We start from the raw sequence: 27,466 nt of genomic DNA, 5'->3' as shown, positions 1-27,466 counted from the left end.
CGTAGAAACTTGTCACCTTATTTTTGTTGTGTCGATTGGCAACTTTTAGCTATGTTCTCTTTTTTTTTTCTTTGATTTTGGCATTTTGAGGGTGCCAGTGTGGGCAGAGAGAGGACAGGTCGGCTTGGGGGGTGCCCACAGAGGGACTGGCACAGCACTCGGCCTCACTCACTGCTCTCTCTAGCCTAAACACTACAAGGGTTAGGCATCAAGAAAAAAAACAGCCGGCTCCCCCTCTCTTTCCAGCCCTGAGCAGAGCAAGAGGACTGAGCTGTTCTTCCCTGTAGCTGCCTCTCTAGAAAGGATCCCCAGCCGTATGGGGCAGCTCTGGAGGATCCTCAGGGTTCCCAGGAAAGAAAAAGGGACCTACTTTTGGCCAGTTTCCTTGCCCTCGCCTTGGATCTCATCTTGTCAGCTGGTGGATTCCTCTTCTTCAGCACTCTCTCTCTCAGCTTTGCAAATGCGCACAGAGCTCTCAGACTGACACCCACCCCTATACTATGAAACTCTGCGATGTATTCCTCATCATGGGCAGCACGGTGGTGTAGTGGTTAGTGCTCATGCCTTACAGTGCTGGGTCCAAGGTTTAAATCCCAGCGAGGGCACTATCTGCATGGATTTTGTATGTTCTCCCCGTGTCTGCGTGGGTTTCCTCTGGACAATCTGGTTTCCTCCCACATCCCAGTAACATACAGATAAATTAATTGGCTTCTCCCTAAATTGGCCCTAGACTACGACACATACACTACACGATACATACACAGACATATGACTATGGTAGGGATTAGATTGTGAGCCCCTCTGAGGGACAGTTAGTGACAAGACAATATATACTCTGTACAGTGCTGCGGAAGATGTCGGCGCTATATAAATACTAAATTATCATCATCAGGTTTTTTCCACTTATCTACCCTCCCCAGTCCCCCTTCTAGTAACTGACTTAAGATTAGATGCATAGATAGACTTCATTAAAGGTATTTTCAATATTTTGGTATACTTTTAACCTCCTTAGCGGTAATCCTGAGTCAGGCTCGGGAAGGAAATCCGCAGCTCAGAGCAGTAATTGCGTCCCTTAGTGAGTTATATGCAGGAGCTGCTGGAATCTCTGTGTGGTATGTTTTTTTGTTTGTTTGTTTTAGGGTATAAAAAGCACGGCTTTTAGACTCTAAGGCCCATATGCAATTCAATTTTTCACCTGGGTTTTCTCCTAGGAGATAATTTTTCATCTTCGATTTAAAATCACTTTCCAGAACTTTTCAACTAAAAAAGTACCAAAGAGAAGGTGAAAAGGTACTATTAAAATTATTTTGAGTATTCTCTTGCTTTCTAGTGGCTTAAAGAGAACCCGAGGTGGGTTTGAAGAATGTTATCTGCATACAGAGGTTGGATCTGCCTATACAGCCCAGCCTCAGTTGCTATCCCAAACCCCACTAAGGTCCCCCTGCACTCTGCAATCCCTCATAAATCACAGCCTCCCTGTGCAGGCGGTGTTTACATCTGTAGTGTCAGTCTCAGCTGCTCCCCTGCCTCCTGCAAAGCTCCGGTCCCTGCCCCCGTCCCTTCCCTCCAATCAGCAGGGAGGGAAGGGATGCAGGCGGGGACTGGAGTTCTGCAAGAGGCGGGGAGAGCAGCAGACTGACACTATAGAGATAAACACAGCCAGCTCTGACAAGCTGTTTGTCAGCAGCGTGGCTGTGATTTATGAGGGATTGCAGAGTGCAGGGGGACCTTAGGGGGGTTTGGGATAGCAACAGAGGCTGGGCTGTATAGGCAGATCCAGCCTCTGTATGCAGATAATATTCTTCAAACCCACCTCGGGTTCTCTTTAAAGGAGTCATCAGGCAAGTTCAAAGAAAATAAGTGGTACTTACCGGGGGCTTCCTCCAGCCCCAAGCTCCCAGCACGTCCCTCGCCGCAGCTCTGCCCGCAGCCGTTCCTCGCCTGCGCAGTCCGCTCTGGCCCACGTGGCGGTGATTGACAGCACCGCTCGTGCAGGCGCAGTACAGGCCGACCTGGAGGTCGCTCTGACGTCATCGCCGGGGACCGGGATGGAGCTGCGGCGAATGACTGCAGGCAGAGCTGCGGCGAGGGGTGTGCTGGGAGCTTAGGGCTGGAGGAAGCCCCCGGTAAGTAGTGCTTATTTTCTCTGAACTTGCCTGATGACTCCTTTAAAATGCATTTTATTGACAAGTTCAAAAATATCACCTGGGAGAAAACCTTAGGAGAAAACATTAATTGCATATGGGTCCAAATGAAATGTGAAAATAATCATAATGCCAGGGAGGTTAAATAGAGGTATGGGGGGGGGGGATGGGCGGAGCAGTTTCCCCAAGCGACTAATCAGAATACTTTATCTGGACCGTCTGCCCCATGTTTGCATCAGTTTTTTTTTACCTGGTTTAGATACAGGAAATATTACCAGTAGTATTACACATACAGAAAGACAAAAAAAAACTGAGATAAGTGGTAGAGGGACAGCGAAAGGGGGGCAAGGAGGGAGGTGGTAGTGGTGCAGTGGCGGTGGTGGGTGGAAAGTTTTAAAGAGGAACTCCAGTGAACATAATGCAATAAAGAAAGTGCTTCATTTTTACTACTACTAATAATAATAATTATGTATAAATGATTTAGTCAGTATTTGCCCATTGTAAATCTTTCCTCTCCCTGATTTACATTCTGACATTAATCACATGGTTACATTTTTACTGCTGGCAGGTGATGTCAGTGGAAGGAGATGCTGCTTGCTTTTTTGGCAGTTGGAAACAGCTGTTATTTCCCACAATGCAACAAGGCTCCCACAGTGTGATGTTAGCACCATGGTCCTCACATGCCACTGTGGGAGGGGTTTCACCACAATATCAGCCATACAGCGCCCCCTGATGATCCATTTGGGAAAAGGTGAAGATTTCTCATGGGAAAGGGGGTATCAGCTACTGATTTGGATGAAGTTCAATTCTTGGTTATGGTTTCTCTTTAAAGGGAACCTGTACTGAGTAAAAATATTTAACCAGTTCGGCCTATCTGGACGAGCTTCCTCGTCCAGGTAGGCACTGCTGCTGCCGCCGGCTGGTGCGCGCGATCGGGCGAGCCCCCGCGCGCGCTCACGCTGCCCGCCGCTAACCCCCCGATCAGTGAATGGGAATATAATTCCCATTTACCGATCTAACTTCCCCGCAGAAATACCGACGCTTTCTCTCCAGAGAGCGCGGTATTTCTACCCCCAGGAAACTTCTCCCCAGCATTTTAGTTCCTGGATGCGAGATCGTTCGCATCCAGGACTTTTTTCACTGTGGCCATCTTGTGGCCAAATAGTAAACTGCACCCACATACATTTTTAATAAAAAAAAAATATTATTTTACATTTAAAATTAGCAGTTTCCCTCCCACACCAAAAATTACCCACATACACTTTTTTTTTTATAAAAAAAAAAAAATACAATTAAAAAAAAAACAAAAAAAACATAAATAGTTACCCAAGGGTCTGAACTTTTTAAATATGCATGTCAAGAGAATATGTTATTATATTATTTAAAATTATAAGCTTATAAATAGTGATGGACGCAAATTGAAAAAATGCACCTTTATTTCTAAATGAATTATCGGCACCATAAATTGTGATAGGGACATCGTTTAAACAGTGTAATAACCAGGACAGATGGGCAAATAAAATACATGGGTTTTAATTACGGTAGCGTATATTAATTTCAAACTATAATGGCCAAAAACTGAAAAATAATGAATTTTTTTCATTTCTTTCTTAATCTTTCTGTTAAAATAGATTTAGAAAAAAATAATTCTTAGCAAAATGTACTACCCAAAGAAAACCTAATTAGTGGCAGAAAAAACAAGATATAGATGAATTCATTGTGATAAGTAGCAATAAAGTTATAGGCGAATGAATGGGAGGTGAATGTTGCTCGGATGCATGAGATTTTCGGACTGCGGTGCTGAACCGGATAAAATAAACACATGAGGTAACTTCAAATGAACATTGCATAGTTACCTTGCCATCAGTTCCTCTCAGAAGCTCACCATTCTCTTCTGACAATGATCCCTTCCAGTTCTGACAACATTTTGTCAGATCTGAAATATATCAGTTGCTGTCAGTAAAATATCAGTTGCTGTCAGTTATAGCTCAAGTGGGCGATGTTACAGTTTAACTGTGTGCTGATCAGAAAGCTGTAATGGGTAATTGCCATTTTCAAAATGGAGGACGGAAAATTCCCTTGATCACAGTGAACAAACAGGACGCGGGACAGGAGAAAGACACTGAGGAGTAGACTACATGGAAGGTAAGTATGACTTGTGTATGCTTATTTTGACTTTTAATTTTCAGTTCAGGTTTTCTTTAAGGTGTGGCAGAGAAGGCGAGAGGTGAGAAAGAGAGGAGGAGGTCACAGGTTGTGTTACATGGAAGGGGAGAGAGTATATAGAGAGGTTAATGAGAAAGCAGGAGAGACAGGTGTGGATATTATTGAGGGAAAGGGCAAAAGAAGGGGGGGGGGGGGGGGTGAGGAGAGAAAAGAGGCCAATAAGAAACAACAGAAGCAAGACAAGGCACTGGATATACATTTCTATCTCTCATGTCCACAGCTCAGGGCTTGGCTGAGGCAGAGGCGAGAGAGGCTCCAGCCTCAGGGCGCAGTGTAGGAGGGGGCGCTCAAGTCATTAAGCTATGATTTCCCTATTGTGTTTAAAGCAGAGTGAAATAAGAAAAAAGGATACATGGCAGTACCTGCAGCCAGATAACTAGAGATTACAGTGTTGGGGCGCCTCTTAGTCTAATAGCAATCAGTGTGTGACAGCTGGGGTGGGAGGGATGGAGGAGGGGCCTCTTAGTGTAATAGCAATCAGTGTGTGACGGCTGGGGTGGGAGGGATGGAGGAGGGGCCTCTTAGTGTAATAGCAATCAGTGTGTGACAGCTGGGGTGGGAGGGATGGAGGGGCGCACTTTGGTGTCTCTGCCTTGGGTCCTGGAGGACCTTGTCCCGGCTCTGCCACAGCTACACCAACGCCCAGACATATGTGTGTACTGGTTAAGGGCTCTGCCTCCAACACAGGAGACCTGGGTTCAAATCTCAGCTCTGCCTGTTCAGTAAGCCGACACCTATTCAGTAAGGAGTCATTAGGCAAGTCTCCCTAAAACTGCTACTGCCTATAGAGCGCACCCTAGTGGCTGTAGTTCTGGCGCTTTGAGTGCGCCAGGAGAAAAGCACAATATAAATGTTCTGTATCTTGTCTAAATAGGTATATTATGTAACACACTCACCTGGCTACATATGACTCATGACATCGAGATATTGCTGTAGGTTTTCTTTCTTTTCATGATTACTTTTAACTTCTTCTTTTTCTTGTTTCGGGACAGGAGGTTGAAATGGATCGAGCGGTACCTCCGAGTCTTCAGGTGCTGTCTGCTGGTTTTGGGACCTTTTTGGAATAAAAAGAATTTGAATCAGCCTAAAATCTGAACCTCGAGCTGCAGCAGATCATATTTAAATAAAATGAATATAAAAATGAATAAGATAAATGAACAGAAAGTTAACATTGAGATCAATCAGTCCAAATGAAACATATTTGAGGTGTAAAATAATAAATGTAAAGGGAGAATTGCTTTTGCCCTCCTGTGATTACATTTTGAAAGCTTGCTTAGAACCAGTTTTCTGATGTTAATTTTTTCCCCCCAACCAATTCACCCTGCTTACATGCCCGACTTCACCCAGAATAAGAGGATCTGTGCCACCCTGGCAAGGCAAGACCTGTGCGGTCCCCCCCCCCCCCCCCCCCCCCAACAAAAAGCCCCTAGTACCAATTATAATGGGCATGATCCGGGTAAAATGAATACAGCGTGTTGGGCTGGTCAGATGGCTGCCCTGCATCTTCAGACTATGCTGGCCAATATAAACAAAAAGGTAAGAAGAGTCTTTTATAACCAGGCCTCCCTGTGGGCAGAGCAGCAATTCAAGGTTGAATGTGGAATAAAAACATTTTTAAAAAGAAACTTATGTGAAAGGGATATGGACTGAACTCGATGGACGTAAGTCTTTTTTCAACCCAAATAACTATGTAATGTATTTATTTCCATTTAAACACCACCAGTTGCCTGGCAGTCCCGCTGATCTATTTGGCTGCAGAAGTGTCTGAATCACACCGTAAACAAGCATGCAGCTTGTCAGATCTGACAATAATGTCAGAAAAACCTGATCTGCTGCATGCTTGTTCAGGCGCGATGGCTGAAATTATTAGAGGCAGAGGATCAGGAAATGAACATGGCAGCCTCCATTTACCTCTCACACAAGTGTGTGGTGCATTGGTCAGGTTTTCTTCAAATGTTACAATCAATCAGAAAAAAATGATTGTAATTCTTGAATTGAAAAAAATATACCAGTATATAAAAAATTGTATTGTGTGTGGCCACTATCTTCTGCAGCACAGTACAGAGTACATAGTCATGTCACTGACTGTCCTCAGAGGAGCTCACACTCTAATCCTACCATAGTCATAGTGTAATGTCCTACCATATTATTATTATGTATTTATATAGCACTGACATCTTCTGCAGCACTGTACAGAGTACATAGTAATGTCACTGACTGTCCTCAGAGGAGCTCACACTCTAATCCTATCATAGTCACAGTCTAATGTCCTACCATATTATTATTATGTGTTTATATAGCACTGACATCTTCTGCAGCACTGTACAGAGTACATAGTAATGTCACTGACTGTCCTCAGAGCAGCTCACACTCTAATCCTATCATAGTCACAGTCTAATGTCCTACCATATTATTATTATGTGTTTATATAGCACTGACATCTTCTGCAGCACTTTACATAGTACATAGTCATGTCACTGACTGTCCTCAGAGCAGCTCACACTCTAATCCTACCATAGTCATAGTCTAATGTCCTACCATATTATTATTATGTGTTTATATAGCACTGACATCTTCTGCAGCACATTACAGAGTACATAGTCATGACACTGACTGTCCTCAGAGCAGCTCACACTCTAATCCTATCATAGTCACAGTCTAATGTCCTACCATATTATTATTATGTGTTTATATAGCACTGACATCTCCTGCAGCACATTACAGAGTACATAGTCATGTCACTGACTGTCTTCAGAGGAGCTCACAATCTAATCCTACCATAGTCATAGTGTAATGTCCTACCATATTATTATTATGTATTTATATAGCACTGACATCATCTGCAGCACATTACAGAGTACATAGTCATGTCACTGACTCTCCTCAGAGGAGCTCACAATCTAATCCTACCATAGTCATAGTCTAATGTCCTCCCATATTATTATTATTATGTATTTATATAGCACTGACATCTTCTGCAGCACATTACAGAGTACATAGTCATGTCACTGACTGTCCTCAGAGGAGCTCACAATCTAATCCTACCATAGTCATAGTGTAATGTCCTACCATATTATTATTATGTATTTATATAGCACTGACATCATCTGCAGCACATTACAGAGTACATAGTCATGTCACTGACTGTCCTCAGAGGAGCTCACAATCTAATCCTACCATAGTCATAGTGTAATGTCCTACCATATTATTATTATGTATTTATATAGCACTGACATCTTCTGCAGCACATTACAGAGTACATAGTCATGTCACTGACTGTCCTCAGAGGAGCGCACAATCTAATCCTACCATAGTCATAGCCTAATGTCCTACCATATTATTATTATGTATTTATATAGCACTGAAATCTCCTGCAGCACATTACAGAGTACATAGTCATGTCACTGACTGTCCTCAGAGGAGCTCACACTCTAATCCTATCATAGTCACAGTCTAATGTCCTACCATATTATTATTATGTATTTATATAGCACTGACATCTCCTGCAGCACATTACAGAGTACATAGTCATGTCACTGGCTGTCCTCAGAAGAGCTCACAATCTAATCCTACCATAGTCATAGTGTAATGTCCTACCATATTATTATTATTATGTATTTATATAGCACTGACATCTTCTGCAGCACAGTACAGAGTACATAGTCATGTCACTGACTGTCCTCAGAGGAGCTCACAATCTAATCCTACCATAGTCATAGTCTAATGTCCTACCATATTATTATTATGTATTTATATAGCACTGACATCTTCTGCAGCACATTACATAGTACATAGTCATGTCACTGACTATCCTCAGAGGAGCTCACACTTTAACCCTACCATAGTCATAGTCTAAAGTCCTACCGTATTATTATTATGTATTTATATAGCACTGACAACTTCTGCAGCACTGTACAGAGTACATAGTCATGTCACTGACTGTCCTCAGAGGAGCTCACACTCTAACCCTACCATAGTCATAGTCTAATGTCCTACCATATTATTATTATGTATTTATATAGCACTGACATCTTCTGCAGCACATTACAGAGGACATAGTCATGTCACTGACTGTCCTCAGAGGAGCTCACAATATAATCCCTACCATAGTCATAGTGTAATGTCCTACCATATTATCATTATTATGTATTTATTTAGCACTGACATCTTCTGCAGCACATTACAGAATACATAGTCATGTCACTGACTGTCCTCAGAGGAGCTCACAATATAATCCCTACCATAGTCATAGTCTAATGTCCTACCATATTATTATTATGTATGTATATAGCCCTGACATCTTCTGCAGCACATTACAGAATACATAGTCATGTCACTGACTGTCCTCAGAGGGGATCACACTCTAATCCTACCATAGTCATACAGTGTTCTCCCCAGAACTATTTTCCAGCCGGGTGGCATGAAATTGTAGCCGGGTGGCATGAAAAAACAGTCGGGTGGGGAGAGATGAAAATGCAGGGCAACTCTGCTTACAGCATATGAGGTGGTGAGAACGTGAGCCAATGACAGCCGGGTGGTCACCAAATCTAGCCGGGTGGAGCACCCGGCTAAAAGAGCCTGGGGAGAACACTGGTCATAGTGTAATGTCCTACCATATTATTATTATGTATGTATATAGCACTGACATCTCCTGCAGCACTGTACGGAGTACATAGTCATGTCACTGTCCTCACAGGAGCTGACAATCTAATCCTACCATAGTCATAGTGTAATGTCCTACCATATTATTATTATGTATGTATATAGCCCTGACATCTCCTGCAGCACATTACAGAGTACATAGTCATGTCACTGTCCTCACAGGAGCTGACAATCTAATCCTACCATAGTCATAGTGTAATGTCCTACCATATTATTATTATGTATGTATATAGCCCTGACATCTTCTGCAGCACATTACAGAATACATAGTCATGTCACTGGCTGTCCTCAGAGGGGATCACAATCTAATCCTACCATAGCCATAGTCTAATGTCCTACCATATTATTATTATGTATTTATATAGCACGGAAATCTTCTGCAGCACTTTACAGAGTACATAGTCATGTCACTGACTGTCCTCAGAGGAGATCATAATCTAATCCTACCATAGTCATAGACTAATGTCCTACCATATTATTATTATGTATTTATATAGCACTGAAATCTTCTGCAGCACTTTACAGAGTACATAGTCATGTCACTGACTGTCCTCAGAGGAGATCACAATCTAATCCTACCATAGTCATAGTCTAATGTCCTACCATATTATTATTATGTATTTATATAGCGCTGACATCTTCTGCAGCACATTACAGAGTACATAGTCATGTCACTGACTGTCCTCAGAGGAGCTCACAATCTAATCCTACCATAGCCATAGTCTAATGTCCTACCATATTATTATTATGTATTTATATAGCACTGACATCTTCTGCAGCACATTACAGAGTACATAGTCATGTCACTGACTGTCCCCAGAGGAGCTCACACTCTAACCCTACCATAGTCATAGTCGCATGTCCTACCATATTATTATTATGTATTTATATAGCACTGACATCTTCTGCAGCACTGTACAGAGTACATAGTCATGTCACTGACTGTCCCCAGAGGAGCTCACACTCTAATCCTACCATAGCCATAGTCTAATGTCCTACCATATTATTATTATGTATTTATATAGCACTGACATCTTCTGCAGCATGGTAACACTGCAACTACATTAAACTGAAGGGGTGTAAAAAATCCGAATCATCCATTAGCTGAGACCACTTCGATAACCACAACAGGAGCATTCCTAACTTTATATTGTACACTTTCCGCATTCAGTCCTTTCCTAGTCAGCTTTCAATTAGAGCAGTAAATTCAAATGATAAATGTTAAAAGAAACCCAATGTGAGAGGGATATGGAGGCTGCCATATTTATTCCCTTTTAAAGGGAAGATCCACGCTGCACATAAAAAAAAAAAACTGCACGCACCTGGGGCTTCCTCCAGCTCCTAACAGTCGATCGGTGCCCTCGTAGCAGCTCCTCTCCCTCCCGGCGTCCAGCGGTGAAGAAGCCGACCTCGCCAGGTCGGCTTCTGTGCGCTCCACGGCAGGAGGTGTCACGTGGTGTAGGGACGTCATCGGGTCTCTACTGCGCAGATGCAGAACTACTGCGCCTGCGCAGTAGAGACCTGATGACGTCACGTACACCACGTGACCCGCGCCGTGGAACGCACATGACGCCGACCCGGAAGCCGACCTGACGAGGTCGGCTTCTTCACCGCTGGACGCCGGGAGGGAGAGGAGCTGCGCCGAGGGCACCGATCGACTGTTAGGAGCTGGAGGAAGCCCCAGGTGAGTGCAGTTTTTTTTATGTGCAGCGCGGATCTTTGCCTGGCAGCCCTGATGACCTCCTTGCTGTGGTAGTGACTGAATAACACCAGAACCAAGCATACGGCTAATGCAGTCACACTTCAGTCAGAGCACCTGATCTGCATGCTTGTTCAGGGGATACAGCTAAAAGTATTAGGCAGAGGATCAGCAGAGCAACCATGCAATCTGCATTGTATAAAAAGAAATATATATGTCGGCATCCATATCCCTCTCAGTTCAGGTGTGCTTTAACCACTTGAGGACCACATTGGTAAACCCCACTAAAGACCAGGCACATTTTTCATAAAATAGCCACTGCAGCTTTAAGGCCAAGCTGCAGGGCTGCACAACACAGCACATGAGTGATTCCCCCCCTTTCCCCCCACCAACAGAGCTCTTTGTTGGTGGAGTCTGATCGCCCACAAGTTGTTTATTTTTTTCTAAATAAATATTTATGTTTGTTTTTGTTTACTGTTTTTTCTTTTTATTTATTTTTCAATCCCCTCCCTCCACACCAGCTGGCCAATCACAGCGATCGTCTGTCATAGGCTTCTGCCTATGAGAGCCGATCGCCCTCTTGTCCCCCAGGGGGACAGCCGTGTCACACGGCTGTCCCCAGTACAGCGCTGCTGCTGATCGCAGCGCTGTACTAACAGAAAAGATAGCCGCTCTGAAACTGAAGATGTGGTGGAGCTCCGCCCCCCGAGCAGGAGATGCGCGAGCAGCCTGCGCGTGATCTCCTGCAAAATGCAGCCCCAGGACTTGACGCCAATTGGCGTTAGGCGGTCCTGGGGCTGCCGCCGTGGCGACGCCCATGGGCATGGACCGGTCTCCAGGTAGTTAACTTGATCAGGGTTGTTTTCCACTGAGACGCTCAATCAGACGCTCAATCACAATCAGCATCACCCTACAATTCGCATTTCTCCCATTTTCCACAGCAGCGATTTTGCTGCAACAGGTGTATGGATGTGATTGCGATGCGTGTGCGATTTATGTTGGGAGAAAAAAGAAACGGACAGGAACATATTTTAAACTAGCTGATGGCCCGGCATTGCCCAGGTATGTATTTGGCTGCTGTTGGCTGCACTCATGCTTCATACACACTTCAGATAAAAGTCTTTGGAAAATGAAAGATCACAGACCAATTATACCCCCTTCCATGTAGTATGAGAGCCATACCTTCACAGTCTATTCTATGGAGCTGCACTCCCCATCAGACAGAAATCTTACCCCCTTCCATGTAGTATGAGAGCCACACCTACACAGTCTATTCTATGGAGCTGCACTCCCCATCAGACAGAAATCTTACCCCATTCCATGTAGTATGAGAGCCATACTCTATACAGTCTATTCTATGGAGCTGCACTCCCCATCAGATAGAAATCTTTGCAAGATGCTGCACACAAAGATGCTGTACAGACACAAAAGATCATTATCTGCAAAAGATCTGTTCCTGCAAAAGATCCATTCCTGCAAAACGCATTCATAGTCTATGATATCTGCAGATCCTCATACACACATTGTTTAACAGACATTCATCTGCAGATCAGATCCACCAGGATGGATTTTCAGATCTGCAGATGATTGTCTGATCTGCAGATGAATGTCAGTTAAACAAGGTGTGTATGAGGATCTGCAGATCTCATAGACTATGAATGCATTTTGCAGGAACGGATCTTTTGCAGGAAGAGATCTTTTGCAGGAATGGATCTTTTGCAGGAACAGATCTTTTGCAGATACTGATCTTTTGTATGTGTACAGCATCTGTGTGTGCAGCATCTTGCAAAGATTTCTGTCTGATGGGGAGTTCAGTTCCATAGAATAGACTGTGTAGAGTATGGCTCTCATACTACATGAAGGGTGGTAAGATTGGCCTGTGATCTTTCATTTTCCAAAGACTTTTATCTCAAGTTTGTGAGCTTTATGGTCTATGGCATCAATAATTTGCATTGAAATGAAACAAATCTGATTGGCTGTTTGTGGCCCCACCCCCTTTTCTGAATTTGAACCCCAGTCACCCAATGACCAACTGTACCCAGGGCCGGGCCGAGGCATAGGCTGGAGAGGCTCCAGCCTCAGGGCGCAGTGTAGGAGGGGGCGCAGAATTCATTCAGCTGTCATTCCTAATTGTGTTTGAAGCAGAAAGAAATAAGAAAAGGGGATACATGGCAGTGACTGCAAGCCAGATAACTAGATATTAAGGTGTTGGGGAGGTTGTGGGCCCTGTGGCGCCTCTTGGGCCACATACACACATCAGACTATAGTCTTTGGAAAATGAAAGATCACAGACCAATCTTACCACCCTTCATGTAGTATGAGAGCCATCCCTACACAGTCTTTTCTATGGAGCTGAACTCCACATCAGAAAAAAATCTTTGCAAGATGCTGCACACACAGATGCTGTACAGACACAAAAGATCAGTATCTGCAAAAGATCTGCTCCTGCCAAAAATCCATTCCTGCAAATTGCAATGATAGTCTATGAGATCTGCAGATCATCATACACACATGATTTAACTGACATTCATCTGCAGATCTGCAGATCTGAAAATCCATCCTGGTGGATCTAATCTGCAGATGAATGTCAGTTAAATCATGTGTGTATGATGATCTGCAGATCTCATAGACTATGAATGCAATTTGCAGGAATGGATTTTTGGCAGGAACAAATCTTTTGCAGCTACTGATTGTGTCTTTTTGTGTACTTTTGTGTCTGTACAGCATCTGTGTGTGCAGCATCTTGCAAAGATTTTTTCTGATGGGGAGTTCAGCTCCATAGAAAAGACTGGGAAGGTATGGCTCTCATACTACATGAAGGGTGGTAAGATTGGTCTGTGATCTTTCATTTTCCAAAGACTATAGTCTGATGTGTGTATGTGGCCTTAGTCTAATAGCAATCAGTGTGTGATGGCTGGGGTGGCAGGGATGGAGGGGCGCACTTTGGTGTCTCAGCCTTGGGTGCTGGAGGACCTTGTCCCGGCTCTGACTGTACCAGGTTTGAGGCTTGTGCCATTAACAGTGCAAGAATGGCAGCAATTAAAATTTGTCTCCGCCCACTTCTTGGTTATGGGGATAAAAAGTATCCTTTATGTTATTCCAGGTAGTGTACTATGTGTGTGCCAAATTCCACTCACATCCGTTCAGCCATTGTTGTGTGATTGAGTAACACACATCCAGACTTCCAAACTTTCACATTAAACCTCCCTGGCGGTGCATTTCTGTCCGGAATTATGAGTCAAAAGCGGTAAATTTTTTCAAGAATTTTAGGCCTCCAATTTTTAAGTCATAACTCACCAAAATATATCAGAATAAAAGCCTGGTAGACATTCTGCATATAAATAAAAGATTATAACACACAATTGTTGCATTCATTAAATTGATGAATAAACTGAAAAAATTGAGAAACTACAAATAAGGCAGGCAGAGAAGAGTCAAAATCCAGACAGAGGTCGGTGCAGGCGGCAGGCAGAGAGTAGGCAAAAGCCAGGCAGAGGTCGGTGCAGGCGGCAGGCAGAGAGTAGTCAAAATCCAGACAGAGGTCGGTGCAGGCGGCAGGCAGAGAGTAGTCAAAATCCAGGCAGAGGTCGGTGCAGGCGGCAGGCAGAGAGTAGTCAAAATCCAGACAGAGGTCAGTGCAGGCGGCAGGCAGAGAGTAGCCAAAATCCAGACAGAGGTCGGTGCAGGCGGCAGGCAGAGAGTAGCCAAAATCCAGACAGAGGTCGGTGCAGGCGGCAGGCAGAGAGTAGTCAAAATCCAGACAGAGGTCGGTGCAGGCGGCAGGCAGAGAGTAGTCAAAATCCAGACAGAGGTCGGTGCAGGCGGCAGGCAGAGAGTAGCCAAAATCCAGACAGAGGTCGGTGCAGGCGACAGGCAGAGAGTAGCCAAAATCCAGACAGAGGTCGGTGCAGGCGGCAGGCAGAGAGTAGTCAAAATCAAGACAGAGGTCGGTGCAGGCGGCAGGCAGAGAGTAGTCAAAATCCAGACAGAGGTCGGTGCAGGCGGCAGGCAGAGAGTAGTCAAAATCCAGACAGAGGTCGGTGCAGGCGCCAGGCAGAGAGTAGCCAAAATCCAGACAGAGGTCGGTGCAGGCGGCAGGCAGAGAGTAGCCAAAATCCAGACAGAGGTCGGTGCAGGCGGCAGGCAGAGAGTAGTCAAAATCCAGACAGAGGTCGGTGCAGGCGGCAGGCAGAGAAGAGCCAAAATCCAGACAGAGGTCGGTGCAGGCGGCAGGCAGAGAAGAGCCAAAATCCAGACAGAGGTCGGTGCAGGCGGCAGGCAGAGAGTAGTCAAAATCCGGACAGAGGTCGGTGCAGGCGGCAGGCAGAGAGTAGTCAAAATCCAGACAGAGGTCGGTGCAGGCGGCAGGCAGAGAGTAGCCAAAATCCAGACAGAGGTCGGTGCAGGCGGCAGGCAGAGAGTAGCCAAAATCCAGACAGAGGTCGGTGCAGGCGGCAGGCAGAGAGTAGTCAAAATCCAGGCAGAGGTCTGTGCAGGCGGCAGGCAGAGAGTAGTCAAAATCCAGACAGAGGTCGGTGCAGGCGGCAGGCAGAGAGTAGTCAAAATCCAAACAGAGGTCGGTGCAGGCGGCAGGCAGAGAGTAGCCAAAATCCAGGCAGACGTCGGTGCAGGCGGCAGGCAGAGAGTAGTCAAAATCCAGGCAGACGTCGGTGCAGGCGGCAGGCAGAGAGTAGTCAAAATCCAGACAAAGGTCGGTGCAGGCGGCAGGCAGAGAGTAGTCAAAATCCAGACAGAGGTCAGTGCAGGCGGCAGGCAGAGAGTAGTCAAAATCCAGGCAGACGTCGGTAACAGGCAGAAGTACTTATCTCAGAAGCAGTTGGAAACCAAATGGTTATATTGTTAGCATCCTGTGCTTTCAAATGAGCTTATCTGCCATCTCTGCCATAGCAGTCAGGTGGCACAGGGGAGATGATGGGACATTCCCAGCTTTGCATGTGACATGGAGAGGGCGGGGACAGGAGAGGATGATGGGATATTCCCAGCCTTGCATGTGACATAGCACACAGACCATTGCGGTGATGTGGCCTAGAGAGCTTGCACTTCCTGTGTGACATGGAAAGGGCGGGAGGGATATATGGGGTGGAGTACAGGACAGGATGATGGGATATTCCCTGCCTTGTGTGTGACATGGAGAGGGCGGGGGGAGAGGAGAGAGAGGTGAGGATATTCCCAGTCTTGCGTGTGACATAGCACACTGCACTTCCTGTGTGACATGGGGAGGGCGGGGGGACAGGCGAGGAAGATGGGACATTCCCAGTCTTGCATGTGACATAGCACACAGACCATTGCGGTGATGTGGCCTAGAGCTTGCAATTCCTGTGTGACATGGAGAGGGCGGGGGGGGATATATGGGGTGGGGTACAGGACAGGATGATGGGATATTCCCAGCCTTGCGTATAGTGACATGGGCAGGAGCTGCACTTCCTGTGTGACATGGAGAGGGCAGGAGGGATATATGGGGTGGGGTACAGGACAAGATGATGGGATATTCCCAGCCTTACGTATGGTGATGTGGGCAGGAGCTGCAGTACCTGTGTGACATGGAGAGGGCGGGAGGGATATATGGGGTGGGGTACAGGACAAGATGATGGGATATTCCCAGCCTTGCGTATAGTGACATGGGCAGGAGCTGCACTTCCTGTGTGACATGGAGAGGGCAGGAGGGATATATGGGGTGGGGTACAGGACAGGATGATGGGATATTCCCAGCCTTACGTATGGTGATGTGGGCAGGAGCTGCAGTACCTGTGTGACATGGAGAGGGCGGGAGGGATATATGGGGTGGGGTACAGGACAAGATGATGGGATATTCCCAGCCTTGCGTATAGTGACATGGGCAGGAGCTGCACTTCCTGTGTGACATGGAGAGGGCAGGAGGGATATATGGGGTGGGGTACAGGACAGGATGATGGGATATTCCCAGCCTTACGTATGGTGATGTGGGCAGGAGCTGCAGTACCTGTGTGACATGGAGAGGGCAGGAGGGATATATGGGGTGGGGTACAGGACAAGATGATGGGATATTCCCAGCCTTGCGTATAGTGACATGGGCAGGAGCTGCACTTCCTGTGTGACATGGAGAGGGCAGGAGGGATATATGGGGTGGGGTACAGGACAGGATGATGGGATATTCCCAGCCTTACGTATGGTGATGTGGGCAGGAGCTGCAGTACCTGTGTGACATGGAGAGGGCAGGAGGGATATATGGGGTGGGGTACAGGACAAGATGATGGGATATTCCCAGCCTTGCGTATAGTGACATGGGCAGGAGCTGCACTTCCTGTGTGACATGGAGAGGGCGGGAGGGATATATGGGGTGGGGTACAGGACAGGATGATGGGATATTCCCAGCCTTGTGTGTGACATGGAGAGAGCAGGAGGGATATATGGGGCGGGGACAGGAGAGGATGATGGGATATTCCCAGCCTTCCATGTGACATAGCACACAGACCATTGCGGTGATGTGGCCTGGAGCTGCACTTCCTGTGTGACATGGAGAGGGCGGGAGGGATATATGGGGTGGGGTACAGGACAGGATGATGGGATATTCCCAGCCTTCTGTGTGACATGGAGAGGGCGGGGGGGATATATGGGGTGGGGTACAGGACAAGATGATGGGATATTCCCAGCCTTGCGTATAGTGACGTGGCCCGGAGCTTGCACTTCCTGTGTGACAGCAGGTGACATTGGCTGTATATAATGATAATAAAAGGAGGCTTCCATGCAGAGCAGAGGTCAGCTCATTAGTGACCCCATAATGCCCCAGGTGACAGTGTCAGCTCTGCTGGATACCCCGGGGCAGCAGGCTGCCAGCCATGCCCCGCAGCTCCTGGAATAGCATCAGACCCCTGCAGTGTCCTTGTCACCGTGCAGCTAGTCAATGGCCATAGTAAGAGATCTGCGCTGCTCACATATGCTGCGATCAATAATGCAATTCTAGCTCTGAGGGATGACATTTAGCCGTCTTTTCCAGCCTGTGTTCATTTCTGCTGCTGCTTCTCCTTCTCAGCTATTCTGATCACCCCTCTTCCCCCCCTATCCCTCCACACACAGGAGCTGCTGCCCCCATCCCTTCCCATACAGGAGCTGCTGCCCCACCCCACACTCTATGCCTTCACACACATGAGGTACTGCCCCCCCCCCTCACCCCTTTACACCCCCCCCCCCCCATCCCTCCACACAGAGGAGCTGCTGCCCCCATCCCTTCCCATACAGGAGCTGCTGCCCCACCCCACCCCCTATGCCTTCACACACAGGAGGTACTGCCCCCCCAACCCCTACACCCCCCCCCCCCATCCCTCCAGACACACAAGCTGCTGCCCTCTCTCCCCCAGACCTCTACACACAGAGGCTGCTGCCCTTCCCCCCACCCCCAGATGCAATTGCTGCTGTCACCCCTCCACATACAGAAGCTACTGCCCTTACCCCCCCCCCCCCCCCCTTAATTTTCACCTCTGAAGAAGCTGGAGCTGCCCTCCCATTCCTCTACTTACCCTCCCCCCCCAACACTCCACACACTGGGGCTGCTGTCTCACCCTTCCCTCTACACACAGGTCCTGTTGTGCTTCCCCTGCCCCTCCCCTTTTCACACAGGAACTGTAGGAATGCACTTCCTGGAAATTCTGATTGGCCTCATTTATTCTGCACATAAAGGGCTTAATTCACTAAAACAAATAGCATGCCTTATCCAAGTTAAAGAAAACCTGTACTGAAAAAAGTTCCCCTGGGGGGTACTCACCTCGGGTGGGGGAAGCCTCCGGTCCTATGAGGCTTCCCCTGTCCTCCTCAATCCCACGGCGGTCTCGCTGCAGCCCACAGAACGCACAGGCGACAATTGTCGGGCTGTGCAATATTTACCTTTTCTGGCTCCAGCGGGGGCGCTGTTGCGATTCTGCCCACGGAGATAGGCAAAAATAGCCGATCTTCGTCGGGTCCGCTCTACTGCGCAGACGCAGGAGACTTGTGCCTGCGCAGTAGAGCAGCCCGACTGAGATCGGCTATTTTCGCCTATCTCCGAGCGGAGAGCGGATACTGCGCCTGCGCTGGAGCCAAGAGGTAAGTATTTACATCGCCGCCGCTCCGGGAGGATTTTCGCCGCCGCCGTAGAACCGAGGAGGACGGGAGAAGCCTCAACAGGATCCGGAGGCTTCCCCCACCCGAGGTGAGTACCCCCCAGGGGAGATTTTTTCATTACAGATTTTCTTTAACACGCCTTATCAGAGATAACACGCCTTATCCGAGTTAACATGCCTTATCAGAGATAACATGCCAAATCAAAGTTAACACACCTTATCAGAGTAGCTCAACGAGCGCTACGAACGCACAGGGGCTCAGGGCAGGACGAGTGGAGCTCTCGTCACTGCCAATTATAAGGCACTAGCCAACCCGCGTCGTAGCATACGCCGCATCTATCTATCTAATAGAGTACGTGCCTCAACCTTGAAGCAAGAAGAAGTAGGCTTTCCATGAGAAAATGTATGCGTGCTCAAACACCAAGTTTAACCCTAGCAAGTCTGGCTTTGCAAATCCGGCCTAATTGGCTATTCATGAGGCAATGCTCATGCAAATATGCATTTGCTTTCGCATGCCAAACTATGCAGGGTCAAAAAACCAATACTGCAAAGTGCTCTCTTGCTGCCTGGGAACCACAGCGGCACCCCGGAGTGGGAGGCTGGGTGGCGCAACCGCCCCCCCCCCCCCCCCCCCCAGCGTGGCCAGCTCTGGGGAGAGCCGTCCGCACCCACCTCCTAATATTAAAAACAGCCACTTACCTTAACGTCCATTGGGTTCTGCTACACGCGCATTAATTTTCTCATGGAAAGCATTTTGTGCAGTTTGTATCCTTTGGAGGCAGGTGGTGGATGGCTTGCTCCGGTGGTGTGAACCCTGGAGTGAGTGCGCCTGTCCTCCCCCCCCCCCCCCCTGGAGTGCTGTATGTGAGCCAGCCCTGAGCTCTAAAGCTCGGGGTGACCCATGCTTCTCTCCTTTCTCATGTGGTGCCCCCAAATTAATGCGCATGTAGCAGAACGCAATGGACGTTAAGGTAAGTGCCTGTTTTTAATATTGGGAGGTGGGTGCGGACAGCTCTCCCCGACGCTGGCCACACTTGGGGGGGGGGGGTCGTCCACGCCACCCAGCCTCCCCCTCCGGGGTGACGCTGTGGTTTCCAGGCAGTGAGAGAGCCTGGGACCCTGCGGTCCCCCCAGTTGTATAAAAAGGGGGCATTGGGAATCCTCCCCGTGGCGCTCCTGGAGGCCTGGAGCACACCAAAAACTGCTAGCAGATCCGCAAAATGCTAGCAGATTTTGAAACGCTTTTTCTTATTTTTCTGTAGCATTTCACCTAGCATTTTGCGGTTTTGTAAAGCGTTTTTGGTGTAGTAGATTTCATATATTGTTACAGTAAAGCTGTTACTGAACAGCTTCTGTAACAAAAACGCCTGCAAAACCGCTCTGAACTGCCGTTTTTCAGAGCGCTTCGCGTTTTTCCTATACTTAACATTGGAGGCAGAAACGCCTCCGCAATCCAAAAAATGCCTCACCTCGGGAGTATGCGTTTCAGCAAAACGCCTCCCGCTCTGGTGTGCACCAGCCCATTGAAATACATTACCCAAGCGTATCCGCAGCCGCAAGTGGATCGCAAAACGCTGCCGAACCGCTCTGGTGTGCACTAAGCCGGATAGTGCTAATGTAGCATGTAGCAGGGTGACTGCTTTGTGGTATTGGTTTGTGCATGCATTTGCATGAGCATTGCCTCATGAATAGCCAATTAGGCCAGATTTGCAATGTCAGACTTGCTAGGGTAAGGCCTCTTTTCCATGGACTGTGAATAGGCAGTGAAATGGCTCTCAAACTCTCACAACTGCTCACTGCTGCCTGGTAACTGCTCACTGCTGCCTGGTAACTGCTTGCTGCTGCCTGGTAACTGCTTGCTGCTGCCTGGTAACTGCTCGCTGCTGCCTGGTAACTGCTCGTTGCTGCCTGGTAACTGCTCGTTGCTGCCTGGTAACTGCTCGTTGCTGCCTGGTAACTGCTTGTTGCTGCCTGGTAACTGCTTGTTGCTGCCTGGTAACTGCTTGTTGCTGCCTGGTAACTGCTTGTTGCTGCCTGGTATCTGCTCACTGCTGCCTGGTAACTGCTTGCTGCTGCCTGGTAACTGCTTGTTGCTGCCTGGTAACTGCTTGTTGCTGCCTGGTATCTGCTCACTGCTGCCTGGTAACTGCTTGTTGCTGCCTGGTAACTGCTTGTTGCTGCCTGGTAACTGCTCACTGCTGCCTGGTAACTGCTTGCTGCTGCCTGGTAACTGCTTGTTGCTGCCTGGTATCTGCTTGCTGAGCACACAGCTCAACAGTCCGTGGAAAAGAGGCCTTAAACTTGGTGTTTGAGCACGCATAAATTTTCTCATGCAAAGTACTTCTTCTTCTTGTTTGAAGGTTGAGGCACTTACTCTATTATATATATAGATAAGTTCATAGCGCTCGCTATGCTACTCTGATAAGGTGTGTTAACTTTGATAAGGCGTGTTATTTCTGATAAGGGTTGTTATCTCTGATAAGACATGTTAACTCGGATAAGGCGTGTTATCTCCAAAAGGCGAGTTCACTCGGATAAGATGTGTTAACTCGGATACATATGTTAACTTGGATAAGGTGTGTTATCTCTGATAAGGAGTGTTAACTCGGATAAGGCATGCTATTTATCTTAGTGAATCAAGCCCAAAATGTGTTAAATTGGTATGCAAAGCATCATTATTAGCATCACATTGACCATCTATATTTAGGGGTTACATTAAACTGTGAGAAATCTGCAGGACTAATCTTTGTGTGTGAAATTACTGAATAGCGTATGTTCAACTACCTGGGGACCGCCTAACGGCGATGGGCGTGGCCGCGGCGGCAGCCCCAGGACCGCCTAACGCCAATCGACGTCAAGTCCTGGGGCTGCAGTTTCCCAGGGAACGGCCGCATGCATGCGCGATCGTTCCCTGTTTCACGCAGCGGAGTTCCGTGATTAGCCTGCTAGCCGCCGATCACGGCTAGCAGGCTGTTTGTAAATGAAAGGGGAAAGAAATCCCCTTTGTTTACATCCGTACAGCGCTGCGGTCCCCGGCAGCGCTGTACGAGATCGGCGATCCCCGGCCTCTGATTGGCTGATGCCTATGAGAGGCGGAACAGGACGGATCGCCGTCCTGTTCCAATTCAGAAGATGGAGGGGATGAGGGAAAGGGAGGGAGGGGGGGGGGGAGGGGAGGGAGGGAGGGAGAAACAGCCTCAGAGGCTGAAAAAGAAAAAAAAAAAAAACACTGCCACAGCGATCGGACCCCTCCGGCGGCATGTCCCCTTAGGGACAAAAAATTGCTGGGCTCCTTAGCTGGGCTGTGCAGGAGGCTGAAAAGCCTGCACAGCCCAGCGCAACAAATAACAGCCTAGTCGTTAGGGGAGGTTAACACTGAGGTCATCAAATGGTTAAAGGGAACCTGAGGTGAGAGTGATATGGACGCTGCCATATTTATTTCCTTGTAAACAATGCCAGTTGCCTGGCAGCCCTGCTGATCTTCTGGCATAAGTAGTGTCTAAGTCATAACCCTGGAACAAGCATGCAGCTAATCCAGGAAAACCTGAGTCAGCGTACCTGACCTGCTGCATGCTTGTTCAGGGGCTATGGCTAAAAGTATTAAAGGTAGAGGATCAGCAGGACTGCCTGGTAACTGGTATTGTTTAAAAAGCAATAAATATGGCAGCCTTCATCTCCCTCTCACCTCGGGTTACCTTTAATGGCTTCCTGGCTGGAATTCCCAGCGAGCTTTGCAGGTTTCTCATCATCATGCTGACAAAGGACTGTAAGAAACCCACCATTCCTAATCCGAGGTGTGCCGCTGGGGATCTGCTGGGATTTATAGTACTTTGCCAAACAAGGGGCCTGACTGGCAGCATGTCACCTACAAGGCCTGGGAGGAGGCCTGATTGTGTACAGGAGGAAGCACTATTATACAATGTACAATGCACAATTATCTGAACACTTAGCTGCACACAATGGTGGCAGCACAATGCGTGTCAGAGACGTGTTATGGAGACTGATGTGTATTGTGCGGCCTCGGCCGGTCACACGGGGTGCCGACTCATTTGACTGCAAGAACCCGTGAAAAAAAGATAAACGATTTGTGTTCTTTATGAGTAACGAGACGCTGCCACAAAGCCAAGCTGGCGTTGTTTAGTTGGGGCGATGACGACTTTCTGGAAGGTTCTGGGAGTCTGGGCACGACAGAGGCGGAAGACGATCCTGCTGTCTTACGCTGAAGATTCGCCATAGTCATTTTCACATCAAAAATGCTTTTCTGGATCTTAAAAATATATTTGCAAAAAATGTTGGTAAAAAAAAAAAAACGAATATATCAGAAAGTGGCCACTTTTGTGATACATTTGCAGTTTTTCGCCTAAAAAGAAGGTACAATTCGCTGTTAACGCACAGCAGTACAGACCGTGTTCTTGCATCCGTGTTGTTGTGAGTAGGCGATGCCATTTGAGGTAACGGCGAATTACGCATTTTTAAAGCAAAACAAAAATTGCAAATGTATTACAAAATGATTTTCAAATTCGACTGTTTTTGCTCTAAAAATGAATTTTTTGATTATTTTTGCAAAAAATTGTGCTTAAAGAATATTGGCATTTTCGCATATCGCTGATCATATTTAGTCCGGGAACACGACAGGATTATGTAATTTCACAACACCCAAAAGTCACACTAGCAGAATTCTACAGGGGGACATAATGCAGGGCCAGATCTATGGAAAGACCACAGCGGCCTGGACCTAGGGGGCTGCTGTCCAAGGGCATGAAAGAGGGCCTGCTGCATATAGATGAGGAGGTAAAGGGATGCTGCAAATAGAAGGCAATGTACGGAAGAGGGGACTGCACATGGAACTGAGGGTGAGTGGGGATTGGGGCTGCTGTACATGGATGTTACACATGGAAGAGGGGGCAGCACATGGAATGGGAGGGGCTGCTGTACATGGATGTTACACATGGAAGAGGGGGCTGCACATGGAATGGGGGGGGGGTGAGGGGCTGCAGTACATGGAAGGGAAGTCACAAGAAACTGGCAACAAGTATATGGGCACATTTCCACTAAGAAACACAATAGCATTTCTTTCTATTTTCACTGCTGCAATTTAGCCACGACTCATCCGGTGCCTTTTGTAAATGGAATTACACTCACTGGCTACAAACAGGTGCTCTTTTATAACCAAAATCACGTTTCTCTGCTACATCTGGTGGCCTTTTTTCCAAGGTGCCCTTTTTACATGTACGCAAGTGGCGTATGTGTTGAAGGAGAGAGTTCCAGAGGAGCGGAGAGGATCGAGAGAAGTCTTGTAAGCAAGAGTGAGATGAAGTGACCAGAGGCAGGAGACTATTGTAAGTAAAGAGGAGATTGTGTGTAGGGTGCTATCTGGGAATCAGGAACTAGGTTGTAAAGTGCTTTGTAAGCGAGACATATGCTGTGTGATTTCAATTCATTTATAGTTGGATAAAGAAATTTGCAATACATAAGTGATTGGATTTGGATCACTCCTAAAACGCTTCTAGTGGAAAACAAGTGTTTCCAGGCTCCTTGTACCCGCTTGTTTATTACCTGCCGATTATTTACACATATACCGTTTGTTTTTATATCCATCAGATCTGTGTCAACTTGTTAGATGCAATATAGCATCTTACGCATATTATTTCTTACTTGTGCCTCTGACAGAGGATATAACCTAACAGCCGGTTCACACTAGAGCGGATACAAGTGGACATGGTCAGTGCATCCGCTAGGTGGATGCGTTCCGTCGATTTTGCATCCGCTTGCAGCAATCTTCACCATCCGATCCGCATCCACTTCAATCATGTGTCCTGCGTCGATCACATCCCCCAGTACACAGAGCCGCTCACCTGTCCCGCCACCTCTCGGCCCCCTCGGTACACAGCCTGGAGGCCGGTGGGGGCAATTAGGAGACAACAGACCAATTCTCCCTGTTGCTGAAGATTCCCATTGGTCTTTTGCAGGCCAGTGGAGATCCCCATGCATCTGCCAACCACCAGGCTGTGTACGGGGACCAAGCGGTGGCGATCAGCGGCGGGATCACGCGATCACTACGATCGCCGGCGGATCGTAGTGATCACTTTGACAGCTGCGGGGGTAGGGGGGAAAGAAGAGGATCCACTCACCTCCCTGCTGTTCCCGCGACAATCGGCGCTCCCCACCGTTCTTGCCGGCATCTCTGCTCAATGTGACGTAAGTCCCCGGCCGCGGTTTAAATGACGTCATCAAGACGCGACCCGGGACTTAGCGTCAGAACGAGCGGGGATGTCGGCGAGAGCAGTAAAAGAGGCGAAGTGGACGCGGCGAATAGCCTAGTGAGAACAGACACTATCCTTTCTTATTGACTTTCATTGTGTACAATTTCCCGTCCGGTCAAGTTCAGACTATGCGTTCGGCATACCGCAACGCAGCAAGTGGAGGCAAATCTTATTCTTAACATTACGATCCGATTCCTGCGCTAAGCGGAGCTTTTATTAACCAATTGCGTACCAGCAGTCTCTGGCCCCTTAACCTTTTGGGGACCGCGTGCATTAGATTCTACGCCGCACTTGTGGCTGTTCTAGCCTGATGCGGCGTAGAATCTACGCCGGCTCGCCGTTTCCGCTCCCGACGCAATCCTGCGCACCCGGAGGGAGAGATTAAGCTGTCATATGACAGCTGACATTTCCCCCGAGTGATCAGCAGCCATCGCGTATGGCTGCTGATCACGCGATCACTACAATCGCCGGCGGATCGTAGTGATCACTTTGACAGCTGCGGGGGTAGGGGGGAAAGAAGAGGATCCACTCACCTCCCTGCTGTTCCCGCGACGATCGGTGCTCCCCACCGCTCTTGCCAGCATCTGTGCTTGTGGTGACGTAAGTACCCGGCCGCGGCTTGATGACGTCATCAAGCCGCGACCCGGGACTTAGCGTCAGAACGAGCGGGGATGTCGGCGAGAGCAGAGGTGTCCACAGCGGCTCATCGCTGGAGCCTGGAAGGTGAGTGACTGATGCTGCTGAAAGGGGGACACCTGGCCACACAGGGGGGGCACACATCAGCAAGCCCTAACAGGATCCGGCTGCCTGACCCCCCAAACGCGCCCCCCCCCCCTCAGATGCAAAAGTGCCTGGTCCTTAAGAGGGGTTAGGCGCCGGTCCCGAAAGGGTTAAACAACAATAACAATAATATTTTTTATAGCTCTTTTCTCCCTGGGGACTCAAAGCGCTGTGACCCTGCATTATGTAGTCTCAAAGGCTCAGGGAAAAGAGGTGAGTTTTTAGCCTTTTTTTAAAGCTGTCCAGAGAAGGAGCCTCTCGTACTGATTGTGGAAGTGAGTTCCATAGAGTAGGGGCCGCATAGGAAAAGGCCCGAGGAAGAGGAGCTCCATAGTAAAAATCAAAATCCAGCAGCATCCCTGTAAAAAAAGTAATATTTACCTGAGCAGCCTTGTCCCGCGAAGCCGTCCCAAAGACCCCGCATCACTCAACTTCTGGCGCCTGGCCCCGCCTCCCCTCTCTCCCTGCAGTTACTGCAGAAAATGGCATGCCGTTTTTCTCTGCGGGATCTTCGGGACGGCTTCGGGGGATAAGGCTGCACAGGTAAAAAAAAGGGACGTGGCTGGTATTTTATTTTTACTATGGAGGTCCTCTTTAAGGGCGGTTTAAGAGCGGTTCTGAAACGTTTTTTAGATTTCTGAGGCGTTTCTGCCTCAATATTAAAGTATAGGAAATTGGAAAACAGCTCTGAAAAACGCTAGATCAGAGCGGTTTTCCAGGCGTTTTTGTTACAGAAGCTTTTAAGTAACAGCTTTACTGTAACAATATGTGTAATCTGCTACACAAAAACGCTCCAAAAACGCTAGGCATGTTTAGAAAACCTCTCTGCACATGCCTGGAATCGCTCTGAAATCTGCTACAAAAACCTCTAGCGTTTTGCGGATCTGCTAGAGGTATTTGGTGTGCACTGGGCCTAAGGGGCCAGAGACTGCAAGTACTGCTTACCAATGACTTGCTACATGGACTCACCGCTCTCACCGATCTCTCCCTCACCACAGGCCTCTTGTGCTGCAGTCGCTATGACGGCAGAGCTCTGTGATCCAGTCAGGAGCCGATTTCATTGGCTACACACACACTACAGATACGCACACACACACCCTATACACACACACACACGCACACACACACCCTACACACACACACACCTTACACACACACACACTACACACACACACCCTACACACATGCACCCTGCACACAGCCTACACACACACTACAGATACGCACACACACACCCTATACACACACACACACGCACACACACACCCTACACACACACACACCTTACACACACACACACTACACACACACACCCTACACACATGCACCCTGCACACAAACACACAGCCTACACACACACTACAGATACGCACACACACGCACCCTATACCACTGTTGCCAACCTTTCACGTTATTTTTTACTGACAAATACCTAAAAATTTACTGACAAAAGATTTTTTTTACTGACAAAACACCCTGCGCCGCGCGTAGTGCGGTGCGCCGAAAAATGGGCGTGGCCATGCAACCGAATGTGGGCGTGGTCATGGGTGGGGCCAAATATACATGATTTTAATATTGCTGTGAAAGGTCTGCCAGGGA

General features: G+C 47.8%; 1 protein-coding gene across 4 annotated transcripts in view; it reads right to left on the bottom strand.

Moving 5' to 3' along the window:
• The window catches only part of PRDM16 (PR/SET domain 16), an 805,072-nt gene that overhangs the window by 771,437 nt on the left and 6,169 nt on the right, over positions 1-27,466 (bottom strand). For 3 of the 4 annotated variants that reach the window (XM_068238856.1, XM_068238853.1, XM_068238857.1), the window contains exon 2: positions 5,267-5,424. The gene's annotated coding sequence lies outside the window, so the exon portion shown is untranslated. Of the gene's footprint in view, positions 1-5,266; positions 5,425-26,836; positions 26,858-27,466 lie in introns of those variants that run through there. The other variant, XM_068238854.1, reaches the window with a different exon arrangement.

The sequence above is a fragment of the Hyperolius riggenbachi genome, chromosome 6 (genome assembly GCF_040937935.1).
Source record: "Hyperolius riggenbachi isolate aHypRig1 chromosome 6, aHypRig1.pri, whole genome shotgun sequence".
Classification (NCBI taxonomy): Eukaryota; Metazoa; Chordata; class Amphibia; order Anura; family Hyperoliidae; genus Hyperolius; species Hyperolius riggenbachi.
The sequence above is the reverse complement of the archived record's forward strand: the minus strand, read 5'-3'. Positions and strand labels throughout refer to the sequence as shown.